The sequence below is a fragment of the Anser anser genome (assembly GCF_964211835.1).
Source record: "Anser anser genome assembly, chromosome: W".
Classification (NCBI taxonomy): Eukaryota; Metazoa; Chordata; class Aves; order Anseriformes; family Anatidae; genus Anser; species Anser anser.
Genome location: NC_139731.1, coordinates 1,512,203 through 1,532,455, shown reverse-complemented (window position 1 = coordinate 1,532,455; position 20,253 = coordinate 1,512,203). Strand labels below are relative to the sequence as shown.

General features: G+C 45.2%; 1 protein-coding gene and 1 long non-coding RNA gene across 2 annotated transcripts in view; both read right to left on the bottom strand.

Annotated features, from left to right (window-relative positions):
* The window catches only part of LOC310888609 (uncharacterized protein), a gene marked incomplete at both ends in the record, with an annotated part of 380,131 nt that overhangs the window by 53,238 nt on the left and 306,640 nt on the right, over nt 1-20,253 (bottom strand). The gene's annotated exons all lie outside the window — the stretch shown is intronic.
* LOC310888696 lies at nt 11,863-20,195 on the bottom strand. Its single transcript, XR_014576066.1, has 2 exons — nt 19,231-20,195; nt 11,863-13,746 (listed from the first exon to the last, which is right to left on the bottom strand). It is a non-coding gene; the product is annotated as an uncharacterized lncRNA (long non-coding RNA).

The following is a 20,253-nucleotide window of genomic DNA, read 5'->3' as shown; positions in this document are numbered from 1 at the left end:
ACTTTGTACTACAAGCACACACCCTGGATACATTTCTGCAAGATCAGTATGTAAATACTTGAATGTGGTTGGCTTTTTACTGTAACTAACTTCTTATTGTTATTCTTTTCAAGTAGCAAATATAGAGCACCTGGTGTGTGCCCTTGCACAGGGCTTACATTGGACATAAAAGGAAATTATTGCCTTAAATTCAAAAGTGACTGCTGTACCCCAAGAAACCCTACAACACTGATTGATGATGGACTACTTTCTTCTTCAACATCATAGACGCTGCTCTGGGTTTGAAGGCATGTGATGCTTCAATTTAACAGATGAATCAGCTAGCGTGGAGGACAACATTCAACGTCTTCAGGACTTAATGCTTTAAATTAAACAATCTACTGGTGCTACCTGGCTAGCTGAGTGCTTCAATTCCCTGACAGGGAGGGGAATGGGTTATGTTTATTCCTTTCCCTATGTACTTTATTGTGTGCCTTATAAATTAGCCTGTCCCACATTCCCAGGCCCAGCAGCAGTGGTCACTTGAGCAAAAGGGGGTGGAATGTTGGGAGGAATGGGTTAAAAGCCAAAGACTGGTGAGGAGGATTATAAATACGCTCAAGTGACCTTGCAGCTGGGAATGCGTAAAGTCTGGGGAGCAGCAATGTAGAAAAACATATAAATTATGTCTGCTGCTGTTTGTGCTCTGTGTGTTTGACAAATAGCACACCTGTGCATAGATAACATAGGTGTTTGGTGAACTTGGAGGTGGCCTATTGGTTGTGCTTGAGCTCCCGGTCTTGGTACAGAGATCAAAGAAGCACAGTGAGAAAGACAGCATGGTGGTAAAAACTGCACCTGCACAAAGTCTTGATAAAAACAGGTGAAACCAGCAGGCTGGCGATCTCCTAGCATGGACCCTGTTTAGCGGTTCCTGTGTTCCCGCTTGTGTGCCTGTGCTCGTGTACCTCTGTCTGGGTGCTGCTTCGGGGATCCCCTGGTTGGCGAGGTAATGAGAAGAAATCTACTCTTTGCATTTTAGCTGCAAGTCTGTGGTTGTTCCTGTTGCCTGCCCAGACAATGGAGAAGGTATTTTTTGCTGAGAACATTTCTGCCAGAAGTACTTCAGTTAAAAGCCATGGCTCCTCTACTGAAAAAGTAAGGTTTTCTAATAAACACTGAAAAAAATTTTTACATTTGGTTAGCTGATGTACTATTAAATTCTGGGAAAAATGAAATATCATGTAAAATAGTCTCAATTACTAATTGCAATATGAAATGACTGATGGGGTTGGTGTTGCTGCATGCAAGGGTTAGAAACCATGCTGTAAAGATTATCTGGGTTTATCTCCAAATAGATAAAACTTCCAAATATTTTTTTCTATTGCATTTTAATTCAAAAAGTTATGAAAATACACTTAATCATTTGAATTATGGAATCAACTCTGTAGTAAGTGACGTGTGGTGTTTTTTTTAATTGTAGATTGTAATTATTCTATTATAGCGTTAATACCCATATGTTATTTTTAAGGCATCTTAAGAGAGCAAAATGTTGAAAGAATTTTAAGCATTAATACTGAACTCAATTTGTTTTGCAATAAAGTGTATTTCATACCACTTTCAACTAAAAGTTTTAAACAAAATGTTAATATTTATTTGTAAAATGCAGTTAAGATATGAGGCCAGTAGTGATAATAATCAAATAAAAGGCATTGGTAATTAAATTTATAATACATAATGATATCTATTCTATTTATTTATGAATATAGTGATAACCATGTTTGATGCTTTGTAACAATAAATTAAATAGCTGCTTTTCATCTTCACTGTGATTGTGATAGTTTTAAAATACTTGTAGCTTTTAGGATATAGATATTTTTTAAGGCTAACCTCTTTATTACTCACATAATTAATTCCTTAAAAATTTAATTGTTATGACCAAAACAAATATTTCAGTTTTCCTGTTGTTTATTCAAAAATGCTTTAGCTGCCCAAACTTTCACTTTGAAATATGGACATTGCACGAAAATTAGTATGAAGACAAAGCTAAGTAAAAGCCATTATAAATGATCACTGACTCAAAGCTGGAGGGTGACCACAGATTTTGCAGTTGCAACCCAACTCTTATCAATAAAAAATAATTAAATACATCAAAAAACATTGCCAAAACTGCCAACATATTTGATCCCCTTTGCATCAAATCTTTGCTAGCAGACTGGAGGACTTGGTGAATCGTGTTTTAAACTAACAAACTTGGGTGGAAATGTCCAAAGCTGTGACATCTGCACATTCAGAAACAACCCTATGTCCAGCCACTTCAAGCACGGGTATACCAATGCGTGCAGTCTGGACAACAAACAGGAAGAACTGGAGCTCTGTGCCTAGTTTGAGAGTTATGATGCCATAGGAATCAGAGAAACATGGTGGGAAAACTCACATGACTGGAAGACCACAATGGATGGCTACAAGCTCTTTTGGAAAGATAGGAAAGGAAGAAGAGGAGGTGGAGTTGCACTCTATGTAAAAAAGAAATCCAAGTGCATGGAGGTGAACTATGGAGATGACAAAAGTTCTATCGAATGCCTCTGGATCAAGTTTAGAGGGATTATCACCAAAGGGGGATCTTATGTTAGGTATCTGTTACCGACCTAGATGACAAGGCTGACGAAACCTTACTTTGGATGCTTGAGGAGGTCTCAGGCTGTCAGAACCTGGTCCTCATGGGTGACTTCAATTACCCAGACATTTGTTGGGAAAACAACACAGAGGTGCACAAGTTGTCCATCAGGTTCCTGGAATGCACTGAGGACTGCTTCCTGCAACAGATGCTGGACATGCCACCTAGGAACAGCGCATTTCTAGATTTACTGCTCACAAACTGAGAAGAATTACTTGACAGTATAACTACCAATTCATTCAGAAGAGTGTTGCCAGCAGGTCAAGGGAGGTGTACTGGGTCTGGCTGGGATGGAGTTAACTTTCCCTGCAGCAGCCCATCCAGCACTGTGCTCTGCACTTGTAGCCAGAACAGCACTGGTATCACACCAGTGTTGTATATACTGCTGAGCAATACTGACACAGCATCAGGACTCCCTCTAACCCCCCAAGAGCCAGAAGGCTGGGGGGAGGCAAGAAGGGGGAGGGGAAGCTTCCCTGGGAAGACCAGGGAAGCTGATCTAAACCAACCAAAGGGATATTCCATACCATATGATGTCACACTCAGCAATAAAAGGTGGAAAAAGGAAGGAGAGGGTGGGGGTGGGCTCTCGTTGTGAAAACATCTGTCCTCCCAAACAATGGCTACGTGTGTTGAGGCCCTGCTTCAAGGACGTGGTCAAGCATCGCTCGATGGCGGAAAGTAGAGAATAATTTCTTTCCTCTGCGCTTCCACAGGGCCTTTGCTTGTGTTTTTGTTTGTTTGTTTGTTTCCTTTTTTCCCCATTTCCTTTTCCCTTTAGTTAAATTATTTAACTAATAATCATTTTCATGATTATAATCATGAGTCAAGTAAGTATGCAGAAATGAAAGCAATTCACCTGACCATAGAAATTGCTGAAAGAGAAAAATGGGGTTTCCTATTCAAGCCCGCTGAGTAATCAGGGCAACCCACTTGCTCCATGTAGCATCAGTTGCATAATGTATAGAGGGGACCCTTCCTTCGAACATCCAGCCCAGCACCGGCAGTCGGGGTACCAGGAGGAGCTGCGCTTCAGTACCGACCACTTCCGAAGCAGATCGAACCCCTTCATATGCTGCCAATATCTCCTTTTCGGTTGGAGTGTAGCGGGCCTCAGATCCTCTGTATCCCCGACTCCAAAACCCCAGGGGTCGACCTCGAGTTTCCCCAGGTTCTTTCTGCCAGAGGCTCCAGGTGGGACCATTCTCCCCGGCTGCGGTGTAGAGCACATTCTTTACATCTGGTCCTGTTCGGACTGGCCCGAGGGCTACTGCATGAACTATTTCCTGCTTAATTTGTTCAAAGGCTTGTCGTTGCTCAGGGCCCCATTCAAAAGCATTCTTCTTACGGGTTACTTGGTAGAGCGGGTTTACAATCAGACTGTAATTTGGAATATGCATTCTCCAAAACCCCACGACACCTAGGAAAGTTTGTGTTTCTTTTTTGCTAGTTGGTGGAGACATAGCTGTTATTTTGTTGATCACATCCATTGGGATTTGACGACGTCCATCTTGCCATTTTATTCCTAAAAACTGGATCTCTCATGCAGGTCCTTTGACTTTATTCTGTTTTATGGCAAAACCGGCCTTCAGAAGGATTTGGACTATTTCCTTCCCTTTCTCGAAAACTTCCTCTGCTGTGTCACCCCACACAATGATGTCATCGATGTACTGCAGGTGTTCAGGAGCTTTCCCCTGCTCCAGCGCAGACTGGATCAGTCCATGGCAAATGGTAGGGCTCTGTTTCCACCCCTGGGGCAGCCAATTCCAGGTGTATTGGATACCCCTCCAAGTGAAAGCAAACTGTGGCCTGCACTCTGCTGCTGGAGGGATGGAGAAAAATGCATTAGCGATATCAGTTGTGGCGTACCACTTGGCTGCCTTTGATTCCAGTTCATACTGGAGTTCTAGCATGTCCAGCACTGCAGCACTTAGAGGTGGCGTGACTTCGTTCAGGCCACGATAGTCCACTGTTAGTCTTCACTCACCATTAGACTTTCGCACTGGCCATATGGGACTATTAAAAGGTGAATGAGTCTTGCTGATCACCCCTTGGCTCTCCAGTTGACGAATTAGATTATGGATGGGACTCAGGGAGTCTCGGTTGGTGCGATATTGCCGCCGGTGCATAGTTGTGGTAGCGATCGGCACTTGCTGTTCTTCAACCCTCAACAACCCCACAACAGAAGGGTCCTCTAAGAGACCGGGCAAGGTAGACAACTGTTTAATGTCCTCTGTCTCCAAGGCAGCTATGCCAAAAGCCCAGCGGAACCCTTTTGGGTCCTTGAAATATCCTCTTCTAAGATAGTCTATGCCAAGGATGCACGGAGCATCTGGGCCAGTCACAATACGGTGCTTTTGCCACTCATTACCGGTTAGACTCACTTCAGCCTCCAATACAGTTAACTGCTGGGATCCCCCCATCACACCATAAATACAGATGGGCTCTGGCCCTTTATAGCTTGATGGCATTAGAGTACATTGTGCACCGGTGTCTACTAAAGCCTTATACTTCTGTGCGTCTGACGTGCCAGGCCATCGAATCCACACAGTCCAATAAACTCGATTGTCCCTTCCTCCCCCTGGCTGGAGTCAGGGCCCCTCTAATCCTGGTCAGAATCTTCATTACTGTGTCTGGAGGACTGCCTGCTGGAAGTTGGAGCAGCAAGCTTCTCAGAGAACCTATTTTTCCCGATTGTTTTTCTTTGCAACTCACGTACCCATGCCTCTAGGGTCAAGGTAGATTTTCCACCCCATTTTCTCATGTCCTCTCCATGGTCACGTAGGTAAAATGACAGGGTGGCACGGGGTGTGTACCCACTATATCATCTTCCTTGCACAGATGAACGTTTACCCCGATAGCTGAGACACCGGTTTGTACAGGTGGGGAGGAAAATGATCTCTCTTCAAGTTGGTGGACCTTTTCAGAAAGTTTCTCCAAAGTATTCTCTTTTAGTTGATGGACACTTTCAGAAAGTTTCTCCACAGCCGAGACGCAGGCCTGTAGGGAAGAAGAGAGACTTTCTTCATACTGCCGGAGTTGTTTAGCCACTTCATCCACTGTGGGTTCCTCATGTTCTTTCCAGGCCGTTACTGCCAATGAGCTGGCATATGATGATGGTGCACTCCGTACAAACTTCCGCCACATGGGTGGTGTACACCGGACTTCATCTGGATCTGTGGATATTTGTTCGTTGTCTAGGTCCCTATAAATCACCTCCCGTACAGCTAATTCCCTCAGGTACTGGATTCCCTTCTCCATAGTGGTCCACTTGCCTGGTAGACACACAAGTTCTTCCTTGAAGGGATACCCTTCCTTCACAGCTGACAGGAGACGCCTCCAGAGGATGTGAGATCGTGCTCCATCTCCAATTGCTTTGTCAATGCCTGCGTCTCTAGCAAGGGATCCCAGCCGCCTGGCTTCCCTGCCCTCTAATTCCACACAATTGGCTCCGGTGTCCCAGCACTGGAGCAGCCAGGTGACAAGCTGCTCTCTTATGCAGCGACCAGAATCTTTCCGTACATCTCGTAGCTCACACTGGTATACGTTTCGGTTAGTTACTGTTGCTTTTCTGACATCTTCATCTTCATCCTCCTGTTCCTCTGATGGCCCGGCCTCGTCTTCTCTATACTTAGTCTTAGCAGAAGTTTCTCTGCGTTTTAAACGACGTGAATCTCTATACCATCTTTTCACCTTGTCTACAGGGGCAACTTGCACTGCTACAGCTCGTTTCTCTGACCCAGCCACAGGGTCTGCCACAGGAGTTGGAATACACGCTGGGCCCGTCATAGGGATTGGAACAACAACAGGGCCCGTCACAGGAGCTGGAATGACCACTGGGCCCATCAGAGGGGTTGGAGCGGCCGCAGGGCCTGGAGCAGCCGCAGGGGCTGGAGCGGCTGTAGGGTCCATCGTAGGGGTTGGAGTGGCTGCAGGGGTTGGAGTGGCTGTTTGGCCTGTCACAGGACTTGGAGTGGCCTCGGGATCTGTCACTAGGTTGACAGTAGCATCGATTGCAGCTCGATAGGCATAGGCCAGACCCCAGCGTGCTACAGTGATTTGTGTCTCTTTGGAATTGCCAGAGTCATGACACCCTTTTTTCAAGCATTCTACCAGTTTTTTAGGATTTTGGAGTTGTTCAGAGGTGAATTTCCAAAACAGTGGAGGTGACCACTGCTCTAGAAACCCGCCCATATCCTCCCACACTCCCTGCCACTCACAACTATCCCGCCTCAAGACAGATATCTGGATGAGATTCCTAAGTAGTTGTTTAACCTTAAACAAAACCTGAAGCGCATTCAGGAGACATAACAATAACTCCATGCTGGTCTGAACATCCCAAGGATATTCAAAATCTTGAAGAACTATTGTAACTAGCTTGGGGGATAAGAGGGTGGTGAAGGAGAAAGGGAGAGTGAACAAGTAGGAAAAAATATCTCCCCCTGTCCCCTCCACAGATCGGCTCCCTGACGAAAAAAGGCAATAGGGGTAATTGTTAATAGTTTCCGAGATATGGTTTCCCAAGTACAGAGTCGACGGCAGTGCTGAGTACAAATACCAGGTTAGGGTCATGATCAGAAATTTCATCATTTCATAAGCCACTGTTACACCGCACAGTACCATAATGATCTCAAACCAGGGCCCGGAAAGGATAAACAGCACGAGGGGGAACACATACAGTAAGTAACGTGCTATAAAACTCAATTTGGAAAACAGGCACAGCAGACTTGAGATTAAAGCAATCAACATTGTGACTAGCAACTATTAAGCAGGTCTAATACTTATACAAACTTTGGTTTAAAACGCTCTGATCAGATCTGTCATTATCTCAACCCTTCAGGCCCCACGTTGGGTGCCAAAAAAGACTGTTGTGATTTAACCTGGCCGGCAGCTAAACACCACACAGCCATTCGCTCACCCTCCCCCCTCCCTCTCTGGGATGGGGGAGAGAAACGGGAAAGTGAAGCCTGTGGGTTGAGATAGAGACAGTTTATTAGGACAGGAAAATAATAATAATAATAATAATAGTACTACTAATGATAATGTGTACGAAACAAGTGATGCACAATGCAATTGCTCCCTACCCGCTGACCGATGCCCAGCCTATCCCCGAGCAGCCGGCCCCCCACCCCGGCCAGCCACCCCTATATATTGTTTAGCATGACGTCAGATGGTATGGAATACCCCTTTGGCCAGTTTGGGTCAGCTGTCCTGGGTCTGTCCCCTCCCAGCTCCTGCTGCACCCCCAGCCTGCCCGCTGGCAGGACAGAGCGAGAAGCTGAAAAGTCTTTGGCTTGGTGTAAGCACTGCTCTGCAACAATTAAAACATCAGCATGTTATCAGCACTCTTCTCATCCTAAATCCAAAACATAGCACCCTACCAGCTACTAGGAGGAAAATTAACTCTATCCTAGCTGAAACCAGGACAACAGGTTAACTGATGCTTCTACCCAGGTATGAGTCCACCCTTTCTCAGCTGTTCTTACTGTCATCTCAGTTGTCAGGAGCACTTGGAACAGTCCATCCCACTCAGGCTGCAGTTTCAGTTCTCTCCATGTTCACATCAAAACAAAATCTCCTGCTTGGAATGGATGGATCAGGACTTCCAAGGGTGGCGTTTCACACGCTGCTTGAATTCCCCAATGACCCTCTTGATGCAAAACAGTTAATATTTGCCTCATTAGCACTTTATTCATCATTTCTCTCCCATCAGGGAGCATCTGTTTTCCTTTGGACTTCGTGACTCCTAATTCCTTAAAAACCTCTTTCTCTTAAAACTTTTTAGTTCTTTTTAGTTTTGTGTAGGGGTAGCTCAACAATTCCCTGAATCCTCTCTGGATTTATTCCTCGTTCCCCCTCACACACAAGATGCCCTAAATACTTGATTTCTCTTTCTACGAATTTTAATTTATTTTCAATACTCTCAAGCCCTGTTTTCCCAGAAAGCTGAATAGCTTGTTAGTGGCTTCCTTCACAACTCTTTTCTCCTGTCCTGACAATGAAAGATCATCCACATATTGTAACAGTAACACCTCCTCGGGAGGTTGGAATTACTCCAAGATTTCTTCTAGAACTTGCCCAAATAAATTGGTGGCCCTGTAAACCCCTGAGGTAAAATTGTCCATCTGTATTGCTGCTTCTGCCCCATTTCAGGGTCTTTCCACTCAAAGGCAAATGTATCTTTGCTCCCAGGGTCTGAGAGCACCCCATTAATAACACTTATTCCAATCTAACAATTTACTATTTGAATGCCCAATTTCATTATCAACACCTTTCCCAACAAGTTAGTCCCTGCCTCGGGTACATACAGTAATTGCCCAGTGATCATTCTATCCCTAGTCTCTGCTTGGTGTCCCCCAAAAGTGGCACTGTTATCCCAGTCCCTTCTACCCCCATCACATTTAGGGTTTCATTAGTTAATTTAATCCCTAATACTTTACAGGCCAGTAATGACCTAGCTGCCCCAGTGTATTGGGTTCACATGGCAAGGTTCTGGTAGTGGGGGGCTGCAGTGCTAGCCCCTGTGAGAAGAATCCAGCAGCTGCCCCATGGTAGATAAGGGCCAGTTTCAGCTGGATCCAAAAGGGCCCACTGCTGCCTAGAGCCAAGCCATGAGCAATGCAATTTGTGCCTCTGTGAGAGCACATCCAAGAAAAGGAAAACTGCTGCACAATAGCAGCTGGGAGAGTGAGGAGTGAGAAACCTCCCTGCAGACACCAAGGTCAGTGCAGAGGAGGGGGAGTGCAGTGCAGAGGTGCTCCAGGTGCTGGAGCTGAAGCCCCCCTGCGGCCCACAGAGAGGCCCCTGGTGGGGAAGGCAGACCTCCCCACAGCCCAAGGGGGCCCAAGCCGGACCAACCCGCTCCTGATGAATAGGCCCCATGGCACAGACCCACACCTGGAGCAGCTCCCAAAGAGCCCGTTTTTCGCTTCCCGTGGAGAAACCCACACAGGACCAGCCCAGGACAACCAGGGGATCAGGCCCAGTCAGCATGGGTTCATGAAAGGCAAGTCCTGCCTGACCAACCTCATCTCTTTCCATGACCGGATGACCCGCCTGGTGGATGAGGGAAAGGCTGTTGATGTAGTCTATCTAGAATTCAGCAAAGCCTTTGACACAGTCTCCCATAGTATTCTCCTGGAAAAGCTGGCAGCCCATGGCTTGGACACGTATGCTCTTTGCTGGGTAAAAAACTGGCTGGATGTCTGGGCCCAGAGAGTGGTGGTGAATGGAGTGAAATACAACTGGAGACCGGTCATGAGTGGTGTTCCCCCAGGGGACAGTGTTGGGGCCCATCCTCTTGAATATCTTTATTGATGATTTGGACGAGGGAATTGAGTGCACCCTCAGGAAGTTTGCAGATGACACCAAGTTGGGGGGGAAGTGTCGATCTGCTGGAGGGTAGGAAGGCCCTGCAGAGGGACCTGGACAGGATGGGTCAATGGGCAGAGGCCAACGGGATGAGGTTCAACATGGCTAAGTGCCAGGTCCTGCACTTTGGTCACAACAACCCCATGCAGTGCTACAGGCTTGGGGCAGAGTGGCTGGAAAGCTGTGCAAAGGAAACGGATCTGGGGGTGCTGATTGCTCACCTGAACATGAGCCAGCAGTGTGCCCAGGTGGCCAAGAAAGCCAACGGCATGCTGGCTAGTATCAGGAATAGTGTAGCCAGCAGGACCAGGGAGGTGATTGTTCCCTTGTATTCTGCTCTGTTGAGACCACACCTCCAGTACTGTGTTCAGTTTTGGGCCCCTCGCTATAAGAAGGACCTGGAACATGTCCAGAGAAGGGCTACGAAGCTGATGAGGGGCCTGGAACACAAGTCCTATGAGGAGCCGCTGAGGGAACTGGGGCTGTTTCATCTGGAGAACAGGAGGCTCAGGGGAGACCTTATTACTCTCTACATCTACCTGAAAGGAAGTTGTGGGGAGCTGGGGATCGGCCTCTTCTCACAGGTAACTAGTGATAGGACTAGAGGGAATGGCCTCAAGTTGCACCAGGCAAGGTTTAGTTTTTAAATTAGGAAACCTTTATTCTCAGAAAGAGTAGTCAGGCATTGGAATGGGTTGTTCAGGGAGTTGGTGGAGTCACTGTCCCTGAGGGTAGAAAGGTTGGATGTGGTGCTTAGGGACATGGCTTAGTGGGTGATATTGATGGTAGGGGGACAGTTGGACCAGATGATCTTGAAGGTCTTTTCCAACCTTACTGATTCTATGACCCCCAACAGGATTACTCTCCAATCCTCAGGAAGCAGGCAGCATATGCGTGAAAGAAAGCTGGGCGGGATGTGGCTGTTAACAGCTAGGCCGTGCCTTCGGTCCCGCACTCCTTCCTAGGCAGGGCCGAGAGTCCACGATGGTCTCACCCTTATAGCAGTGGCCCGGTCATCACCTGCGCATCAGCTGGTAGTGACATGCGGAAAACGGACTCCACAATCAGTAAGATTGTAAAGTAGGTATGTTTATTCAGCGCTGGGCAGCACGGGGGGGTAGCCCCTCCAAAATCGTGCGCACCTGATGCAGCAACTTGCCATGGTTATATGCAGCAAAGAGTTACATATGCATGAAGTTTCACAATACGCCTATACATATTCATAACCTGTCCCCGCTTCGTATTAAAATTAGTTCCAAGGAGTCATTTCCGTAAACTCCTCCCATGTGCACTTGCGCAGTGTATTCTGGTGGTGGTCTTCGGGGGTCGTGGGGATGAAGATTGATGACTCTTCCTCATCACCGCTGTTATAAATGACTGAGTCCCAAATAGGATTACAATCAGAGTTTACAATTTATTAAACGAATAGAGGCAAGCAAACAGCGCTGGGTGCGCCGGGAGTCTCTGCTCCACCGGGACGCACACCCATTACGTAAGGCATCTAATTTTTTATACTCCTAGGCTAATACATATTTATTACTACTTCTAAAAGAGGCAAGGTTATTATAATTGGTTTCCCGAATCCGACGTCCTTCCAGGTGCACCTGCTTATCAGTCTCTGTTACTTTCTCGGGGGCCGCTCGGACAGGGAGACAGGGAGGCTCATATTCTTCCTCCTTATCTAGTGGTCTCTTGGCCGGCTGTCAGAAGTTACTGCACATTCGTGCAAAGTCAGCAGTTTTTCTCCGAAGAAATCCCTTTGTTCTCTTCTCGCCTAAACCCAGGCCTCAATGTTAACCCTTCAAAACCCCTTAGTGGCACGAATTGCTGGACCATTTCTTACAATTCCTCCCTTTTTTTTTTTTTTTTAATCATCAATTCGTGTCTCTCCTTCAACCTTTGTCAGTAACAATTGGATTTCATCAGTCAGTTCTCGGGGTGTCCACTTCTTAAGCATCATTATCGACACGTCACCTTTTCTCTCCACTGAAGTCATTACAAATTGGGTGCTATTTATTACTCGCCGTATCAACAACGTAAAGCAAGGTATCATACAAGGTATAAACAATAATGTCACTATACCACATAAAAATAAAAACAGCATCCTTTTAACCCATGGTTCACCAGGCAACCATGAAAAGAAATCCCAATCCATACCCTTCCAAGTTTGTACTGGGACGTGGGCTAGCTTTCTAATTTCCTTTGTTATCTGCTTGACCACTTTTCCATTATCATCAATCTGTAGACAACAATTAGAATCGTTCAGTTTTCCACATACTCCCCCTTCTTCTGCTAGTAAATAGTCTAAGACCATTCTATGTTGGAATATAGCATTTCTCATTTGAGTGGATTGGTCAGCCAAAAGATCCAAGGCTGTCGCTGTTTGATTTGTTACAATTTCGAGGATAGCTTGCAACCTAATTATTCGGTTCAAATTATAAATAGGTTCTCGGGCTCCTGATATCAACTCATTCGGGTTCCAGGTGGCTGGCCCATAATGCTGTATGATTCTTTCAGGAGGCCATTCATCCTTTCCCCATTCTTGGGCACTACCCCCGGCTAAGGAAGTATCTATAGATCGTTTCACTCTGTTCAGGTCATCATATAATCTTATTCCTAAATGATCTCCTTGTGTTTGTGACAATAAAAAGAACAAGGGTCTTATGTACCCCACATAGCATATTCCCGACCAATTTTCAGGTAGCCTCTTGTAAGCATGTTTGCCACACACCCAATAATGTCCCTTTAGGGCCCATGTCCCATTTGGAAAAGGACCATTCCATCCCTTTTTAGCCCTTGGGGCGTGATAATACAGAGTGTCCTTGTTACCGAGTGGTCCTGTTACAATGTCTGCCCCGTTCGTACTCGTATATGCGCACTTCCAAGCTCCCGCATCGGGTTTCCACTTACAGTCACAATTCAGTTCTCCTTGGTGGCCAGTTATATTATAAGCTGACCAGAAATGCTTAAAGAACACTCGCCTCCCATTCTCATTCTGCCATTTCCAGCGATAGACCCGCACCACATGCTGTTCCTTAGTGGTGGTATCGCGCTGACAGCTCAAGATTTGACCATCAAATTGTCCCCCCGCTTGTGCTCTTGCCACAGTTTTACATCCGGATCCAAAAAATTCTCTGTATGAGCATTTCAGCCAAGTCCCATTTCTCAGCTGAACATGTGTGGTGTTCCATTTCCCACTACGTGCTGTACAGTTTATAGGACTACATCCAGGATCGGTACAATCATATCCAGGAGACAGAGTCCAATTGCAAATGCTTTTTCCCACCGCCACTGTTCCTGTTCTGTTCAAGCAGTATACACCCCGAGCTGATGAGTGTAACTGCCATGGGCCTCCTTCCTCTTTCCAAAATTGCGTCCCATTATGAACTTCGCTCAGATTACTGACCCACCACTTGGGTTCAACTGGGCCTGCTACCCAGGGCCAACTTTCAGTTCCCCCCGGTCCTCCACAAATCCAGCAGTTACTAAGGTTAAAGGCCCTAGCCACTTCCTCCCCCAAAGTGAAAAAGTTATTCCTCCATTCTTGCCCATGGCCCAATTGCCCCTGTAAAAACAATACCAGAAAGTATAGCATTTCTTATCCTTTTTCGTCGTCCAATCTTGAGAGTGTGGGAAACGCCTTCAATCATGAGGTTGGGCCCGCTTTCAGAGCTTGTGTTACCATTCAGCCCTTCGGGGTGATCCAGCTCCTGGAAAAACTAATCACAATTTCATTATGGGTTTAAGAGGTTCTCATGTTACTTTTCTCAGGACAACCTGATCTTAGCGCGGGAGAAGTCCGGTCGAGGCCCTCTCACTCGGCAGTCAATACCCATAGGGGTTGCCTCCCTCGGTAGACCATACACACCGCAGTGGAGGGTCCTACCCCGGTCTTGCCTTCTCCCTTTCCTCCCTTCAGCCTTGTCCTCTTTATCCAGTGCCCTTACTTCATGCAGAACCTTATTGCTGGGATATCAGTTCCTCTTTAGTCTCAGTTTCAGTTCCCCAGGAGTGGACTCAACCCTCCAGGCTTCGGTAGTTATTGGTCCTTTTATTCTGGATGCGTGGGTCCAACCCCTTTCTGCTGTTCTCACAGCTGTTTCAGTAGTAAGTAAAACAAGGTACGGTCCCTCCCATCGGGGGTTCAATGATTCTTCTCTCCAGGTTTTTATTAAGACCTTGTCTCCTGGTTGTATCTTATGAATAGCAAATCCTAAAGGTGGTGTCTGAGTCATCATCCCAATTTCTCTTAGCTCCTGTAATCTCCTTCCAATGGTAATTATGTATTTCTGGATACTATGATCCTCAATTACATTGTTCCCTAGGGGCATCCCTTGAGAATAAGGCATACCATATAACATTTCATATGATGATAATCCAGTCTCACTGTGTGGTTTAGTTCTTATGTTTAAAAGTGCCAATGGTAAGCATTTCGTCCAGGGCAGCTGTGTCTCGATCATTAACTTAGTCAATTGTTGTTTTATTGTTTGATTCATCCTTTCTACTTTCCCTGAGCTCTGTGGGTGCCAGGGAGTGTGGTATTCCCACTGAATACCTAATGATTGACACAACAATTTTATTATTTTAGAAGTAAAGTGTGTGCCCTGATCAGAATCAATGTACTGGATTATCCCATACCTTGGTATTAAATGTTCCAATAAAATTTTTACCACTGTCTGTGCAGTAGCTCGTGCTACAGGATAAGCTTCTACCCATTGTGTTAAATGATCTACGATTACCAATAGATATTTCATTCTCCCTACCTTGGGCAATTCAGTGAAATCAACTTGTACTTTCTCGAAAGGCCTATAAGCTGTTTTTCTCCCTCCCATAGCTGCTTGTCGAAACACTTTCTTATTTATTTTCTGACAAGTTAAACAACCTTGTGTAATTTGTTTCGCTATTTCAAAAATTCCAATGCAACCAAATTGTTTAAGGAAATGATCGCTTAATGCCTTCATACCCCAATGTGTTTGTGCATGTAAACGTTCCAGTATTTGCCTCGCATAGGCTTTTGGCAATATCTCTCGCCCGTCAGGCAGTGTCCATTCTCCTTGTTCTAACTTAGCCCCTATTTTCTCCAATTTTGCTTGTTCTTCAGGGGTAAATTTCTTTTCTTCTCTTTCTCGCCTTTCTTCCTCTCGTATCACATTGATTTTAACAACCTGAGTCCTCAGGGCTGCTTCCTGGGCCTCCTTATCTGCTAGATTATTTCCTGTGATTCGATAATCCAATCCCTTTTGGTGTCCTCTTACATGTACCACTGCTATCTCCTTTGGTTCTCTTAATGCCCTTAAAATTTTTATTATTAACTCTTGATGTATAAGATTCCTCCCTTGAGTATTAATTAGACCTCTTTCTTCCCAAATTTTTCCAAAAGTATGGACCACCCCATATGCATATTTAGAGTCTGTATATATCGTCCCACTTTTCCCTTTTAATAGTTCCAGGGCCCTACATAGGGCATACAGCTCACAAGCCTGAGCTGACCATGATGGGCTCAAAGGTCCGGATTCCACAGGTTCTAAGTTCTTATTAATTATTGCATATCCTGATTTTCTTTTTCCTTCCACTACTCGGGAGGAGCCATCTACAAACAGTGCCTCTCCTTTCTCCAACTCAGCATCCTTTAAATCCGGCCTCACTGTTGTCTGAGTCTCAATTACCTCTAAACAGTTATGTTGTACTCCCTCCTGTGGTTCTCCGAACAAAAATTGTGCTGGGCTCTGAGCAGAGGTTACCCTCAGTTCTAAGTCAGGTGAGTCAATTAGTATTGCTTCATACTTTAGGATCCGACTATCCGTTAACCATTTTTCTGCTTTTTGCTGTAAGACACTTCTAACATTGTGTGGAGTATACACCTTTAAAGGAGCACTAAAGGTAATCTTCCTAACTTCTTCTATTAGTAATGCTGTAGCGACCAGAGCTTGAAGACAAGCAGGCCACCCTCTACTTACTGGATCAAGCAACCTAGAGCAATACCCTACAGGTTTCTTAATCCCTGCCCAATCTTGAGTGAGAACTCCATATGCTGTTTGGTTCGATGTATTTACAAAGAGATAGAAAGGTTTTTCCAGATCTGGAAGGCTCAGTACAGGTGCCTGTATTAAAGCCCTTTTTATTTCCTCAAATTTCTGATCATCCTCTGTGAACCACTTAAGCTGGTTATTAGTTAATTTCTCATATAAGAATTTGACCTTTTCACTGTAGCCTTCAAGCCACGGTCTACAATATCCTAATAATCCCAATACTTGCCGAATTTCCTTTTTAGTTTGTGGGGGTCTTAAAGATAGAATCCCTAATACCCTGTCAGGATCTAATTTCTTTTTCCCCTTACTCAGCCAGTGCCCCAAGTATTTTACTTCCTGTTCCACAAACTGTAATTTCGATCGAGACACCTTTAATCTCCTTTCCCCTAAAAAGTTTAGCAATTTAATAGTAGCTTCTCGGGTTCCCTCTTCAGTTTCTCCTGCTATTAATAGATCATCCACATATTGCAATAATTTGACCCCCCTAGGTAACGTGAAATCTTGTAAAATTTTTTCTAAAGTTTGTCCAAATAGATTTGGTGACTCTGTAAACCCCTGTGGTAGCACAGTCCATCTTAATTGTTGTTTTCGTCCCGTTTCGGGGTCCTCCCACTCGAAGGCAAAATAATCTCTGGATCTCTCATCCAGAGGGCAGGCCCAAAATGCATCTTTCAGATCTATTACACTATACCAGGTATGTTTGGGAGATATGCGACTCAATAAAGTATAAGGATTTGCCACCACAGGGAATTTAGCGAGTGTTCGCTGATTTACAGCTCTCAGGTCTTGCACCATCCTGTATGACCCATCCGATTTTTTTACGGGGAGGATGGGTGTATTATGAGGCGACATGCACGGTTCTAAAGTTCCTTTTTCCAGAAGTCTGTCAACCACAGGTTTTAACCCCTTTCGACCCTCCATTGGTATAGGGTATTGTTTGACTCGGATTGGACGATGGGGATCCATTATTTGAATATTTATGGGGTCCATTTCTATCCTTCCAGTCTCCCCCTCCTTATACCATACTAAAGGGTTAATGACTTCTTCATCTTTTTGTGTCAAAGTGTATAATTTAATCTGCAATTCGTCCCCTTGACTCTGAATGCTCAAATTCAATCTTAAAATCAAATCTCTCCCCAGTAAATTGTACTCCGCTTCAGGGAGCAAAAGAAAATCATTAACATAAGTTTTCTTCCCAGTTTCTACTTTTACATTTTTCAAGACAGGCACTCTAAAAGGCTCTCCTTTTGCCCCTATCACTGACATATAATTGTTCCCTTCCTCTACTCCTTTTGGAAGTTTTTGAATAGTAGATTTTTCAGCTCCTGTGTCCACTAAAAACAAAACTTCCTCTTTATGGGGACCAATTAGTAGTTTTATCAAGGGCTCCGTTGATGTTGACGTCCCCAGAAGATATAGCCCCTGACACCCCTATTCTTCTTTGAATGTTTTCTCATCTTGCTCCCGCTTACGACAGTTCCTCTGAATGTGTCCCTTCTTGTTGCAATAGTAACAAGCGGGAATGGTGGATTTCTCTCGACAAGACTGCCCCCTAGGGGCTTTCTCTATTCCCTTCTCCCTCCTTTCTCCGGACAGAGTCTTATTTCTCTGACTTTCTCTTACTGCTGCTACAAAAATCTTAGCTTTTGCTTTTTGTTTTTCCTCATCTCTCCTAACATATACTTTCTGTGCTTCCCTAAGTAACTCTTCTAATCCCCTCTCTTGCCAATCTTCCAGCTTCTCTAATTTCCTCCTTATGTCCCCCCAGGATTTAGCTACGAATTGCGTTCTAAGGAGTGCAGTTCCAGCCACTGTATTTGGGTCAATTCCAGAATACATTTGTAAACTTCTCCTTAATCTCTCCAACCATTCTGTTGGAGATTCGTCTTTCCCTTGTTGTTCATTAAATGCTTTATTAATGTTTTGCCCTCGGGGAACAGCTTCCCTTATTCCCTGTATGATTAATGTTCTCAAATCCCTCATATTCTGTCTTCCTTGGGGTTGTTGATGATCCCAGTGGGGATCCACGTTTGGCCATTTTTGGTCTCCTGGGGGTCCTGCCTGATTCTGTCTCTCCCACATTCTCATTCCAGCTTGCCTAATCATTCCTTTTTCCTCGACAGTAAATAAGATCCCTAAAATGGACTGTATTTCTTCCCAGGTATAAGTATTGGGACCTAGGAATTGGTCCAGTCTTTCAGCTACTCCGAGGGGGTCATCTAATAAGGCCCCCATTTCTTTCTTGAAATTCCTTACATCTGTGGTATTTAAGGGGACTTCCACAAACCCAATGCCTCCCTGATTGCCTCCCAGGGGTACCTCTCTTAAGGGATATAGAGAAGCTCCCTCATATGTGGCAGTCCTACTTCTCGTACATGCAGCCGGGGGTCGGTCTGATTCCAGTGCTGTCGGCGGTGGAGATACCACAGCTGCCGGAGGTGGGGCCACTGCCAGAGGTGGATTGTTAGAATATAGAGGTGGTAAATTATCTAATGGCTCCCATTTATCCTCTTTTTCTTTTTCCCGTTTTTCTTCTCCTTCTTCAAACTCCTCCTCTGTTTTTAGTGTAAATACTGAGGCTGGAAAAGGATGTGAAGTCCTGATCCATAATCTTGCATAATCACTTTCCTCCTGACTAAAAGGTTCCTTTGAGTTAACATGTAGATTTAAAGCCTGGCAAACCCAGTCTTCAAAAGATCCGAAAATAGGCCAAAAGACATGTGGTCTTAAAGGCTCCTTTGGCCATTCTATCATACAATACTGAATCATTTTTACTTTGCTTTTTCCTTTTCTGGGGCCCCTATCGTTCCAATTTCTAATCATTATCCCTAATGGACTTTCTGGTGGTATGTCTGGTAATTTGCTCCCTTTTCTCTGGTCCCGGGTCTTCGATTTAATCTGACCCATCTAGGAATTTTACTGTGGCAATTCCTACAGCCCTTGGTTGCCTTAGTGAGAGTGTCTTGCAGGGGGTTTAGGACCTATCACCCGCCCACGAATCCTATAGGAATCGCTTCGGTCCTTCACCGGCCAAGTCCCTCGCGGGAGATTGGAACCGCGGTTAGAAGACCTCCACAATCGCTTCGGAACTACGTTCCGTCTCAATCACACTCTCACACACACACAGGCAACCGAATCCCACCCAACCGAACGGTATACACATTAAATACTTACGACTCCGTCGTCTTCGTTCGGATCTTCGCGCGCAGAATTACGGGCAAAATATAGTGCTGCAGCCGGCAAAAGGGAGCTCATAAAAATCTAAATCTTTTCTTGCCCTTATTCAGGTTCGAGATGGCATTAGTCCCGACCTGACTCGAACAGGAGCCACCAAATGGTGGGGGCGCCCCTCCTAGATCAAGTCAGAATTCAGGAACCAAGACCATCCCGGACGAGCCCCCAATTGTTATAAATGACTGAGTCCCAAATAGGATTACAATCAAAGTTTACAATTTATTAAACGAATAGAGGCAAGCAAACAGCGCTGGGTGCGCCGGGAGTCTCTGCTCCACCAGGACGCACACCTGTTACGTAAGGCGGCTGGTTTTTATGCTCCTAGGCTAATACATATTCATTACTACTTCTAAAAGAGGCAAGGTTATTATAATTGGTTTCCCGAATCCGACGTCCTTCCAGGTGCACCTGCTTATCAGTCTCTGTTACTTTCTCGGGGGCCGCTCGGACAGGGAGACAGGGAGGCTCATATTCTTCCTCCTTATCTAGTGGTCTCTTGGCCGGCTGTCAGAAGTTACTGCACATTCGTGCAAAGTCAGCAGTTTTTCTCTGAAGAAATCCCTTTGTTCTCTTCTCGCCTAAACCCAGGCCTCAATGTTAACCCTTCAAAACCCCTTAGTGGCACGAATTGCTGGACCATTTCTTACAACCGCTAGTTGACCTCTTGTCTCTGCGCAGACTCAGTTGCTTCTTGGATCTTGTCCATCCACAGGACCAGTTTCTACCAGTTTCTTAAGATAGGCTCACTCTCTTATTAAGAGACTGACCTTGGTAAAGGGGCCCAAGGCTTCTTGCTTTAATTAATTTGCACAAGCACCATAGTTAGTAAAGACACTAAGTAGGATCCTAGTTTCATGCCGTCAGCACTCTATCTCTACTTGATAAGATTCCCCTAACTCCCTCTCTCAGTCCCCCCTTTTCTAAAAGGTTAGTAAATAATTTTCTAAAACGTTAGTAAGTTCT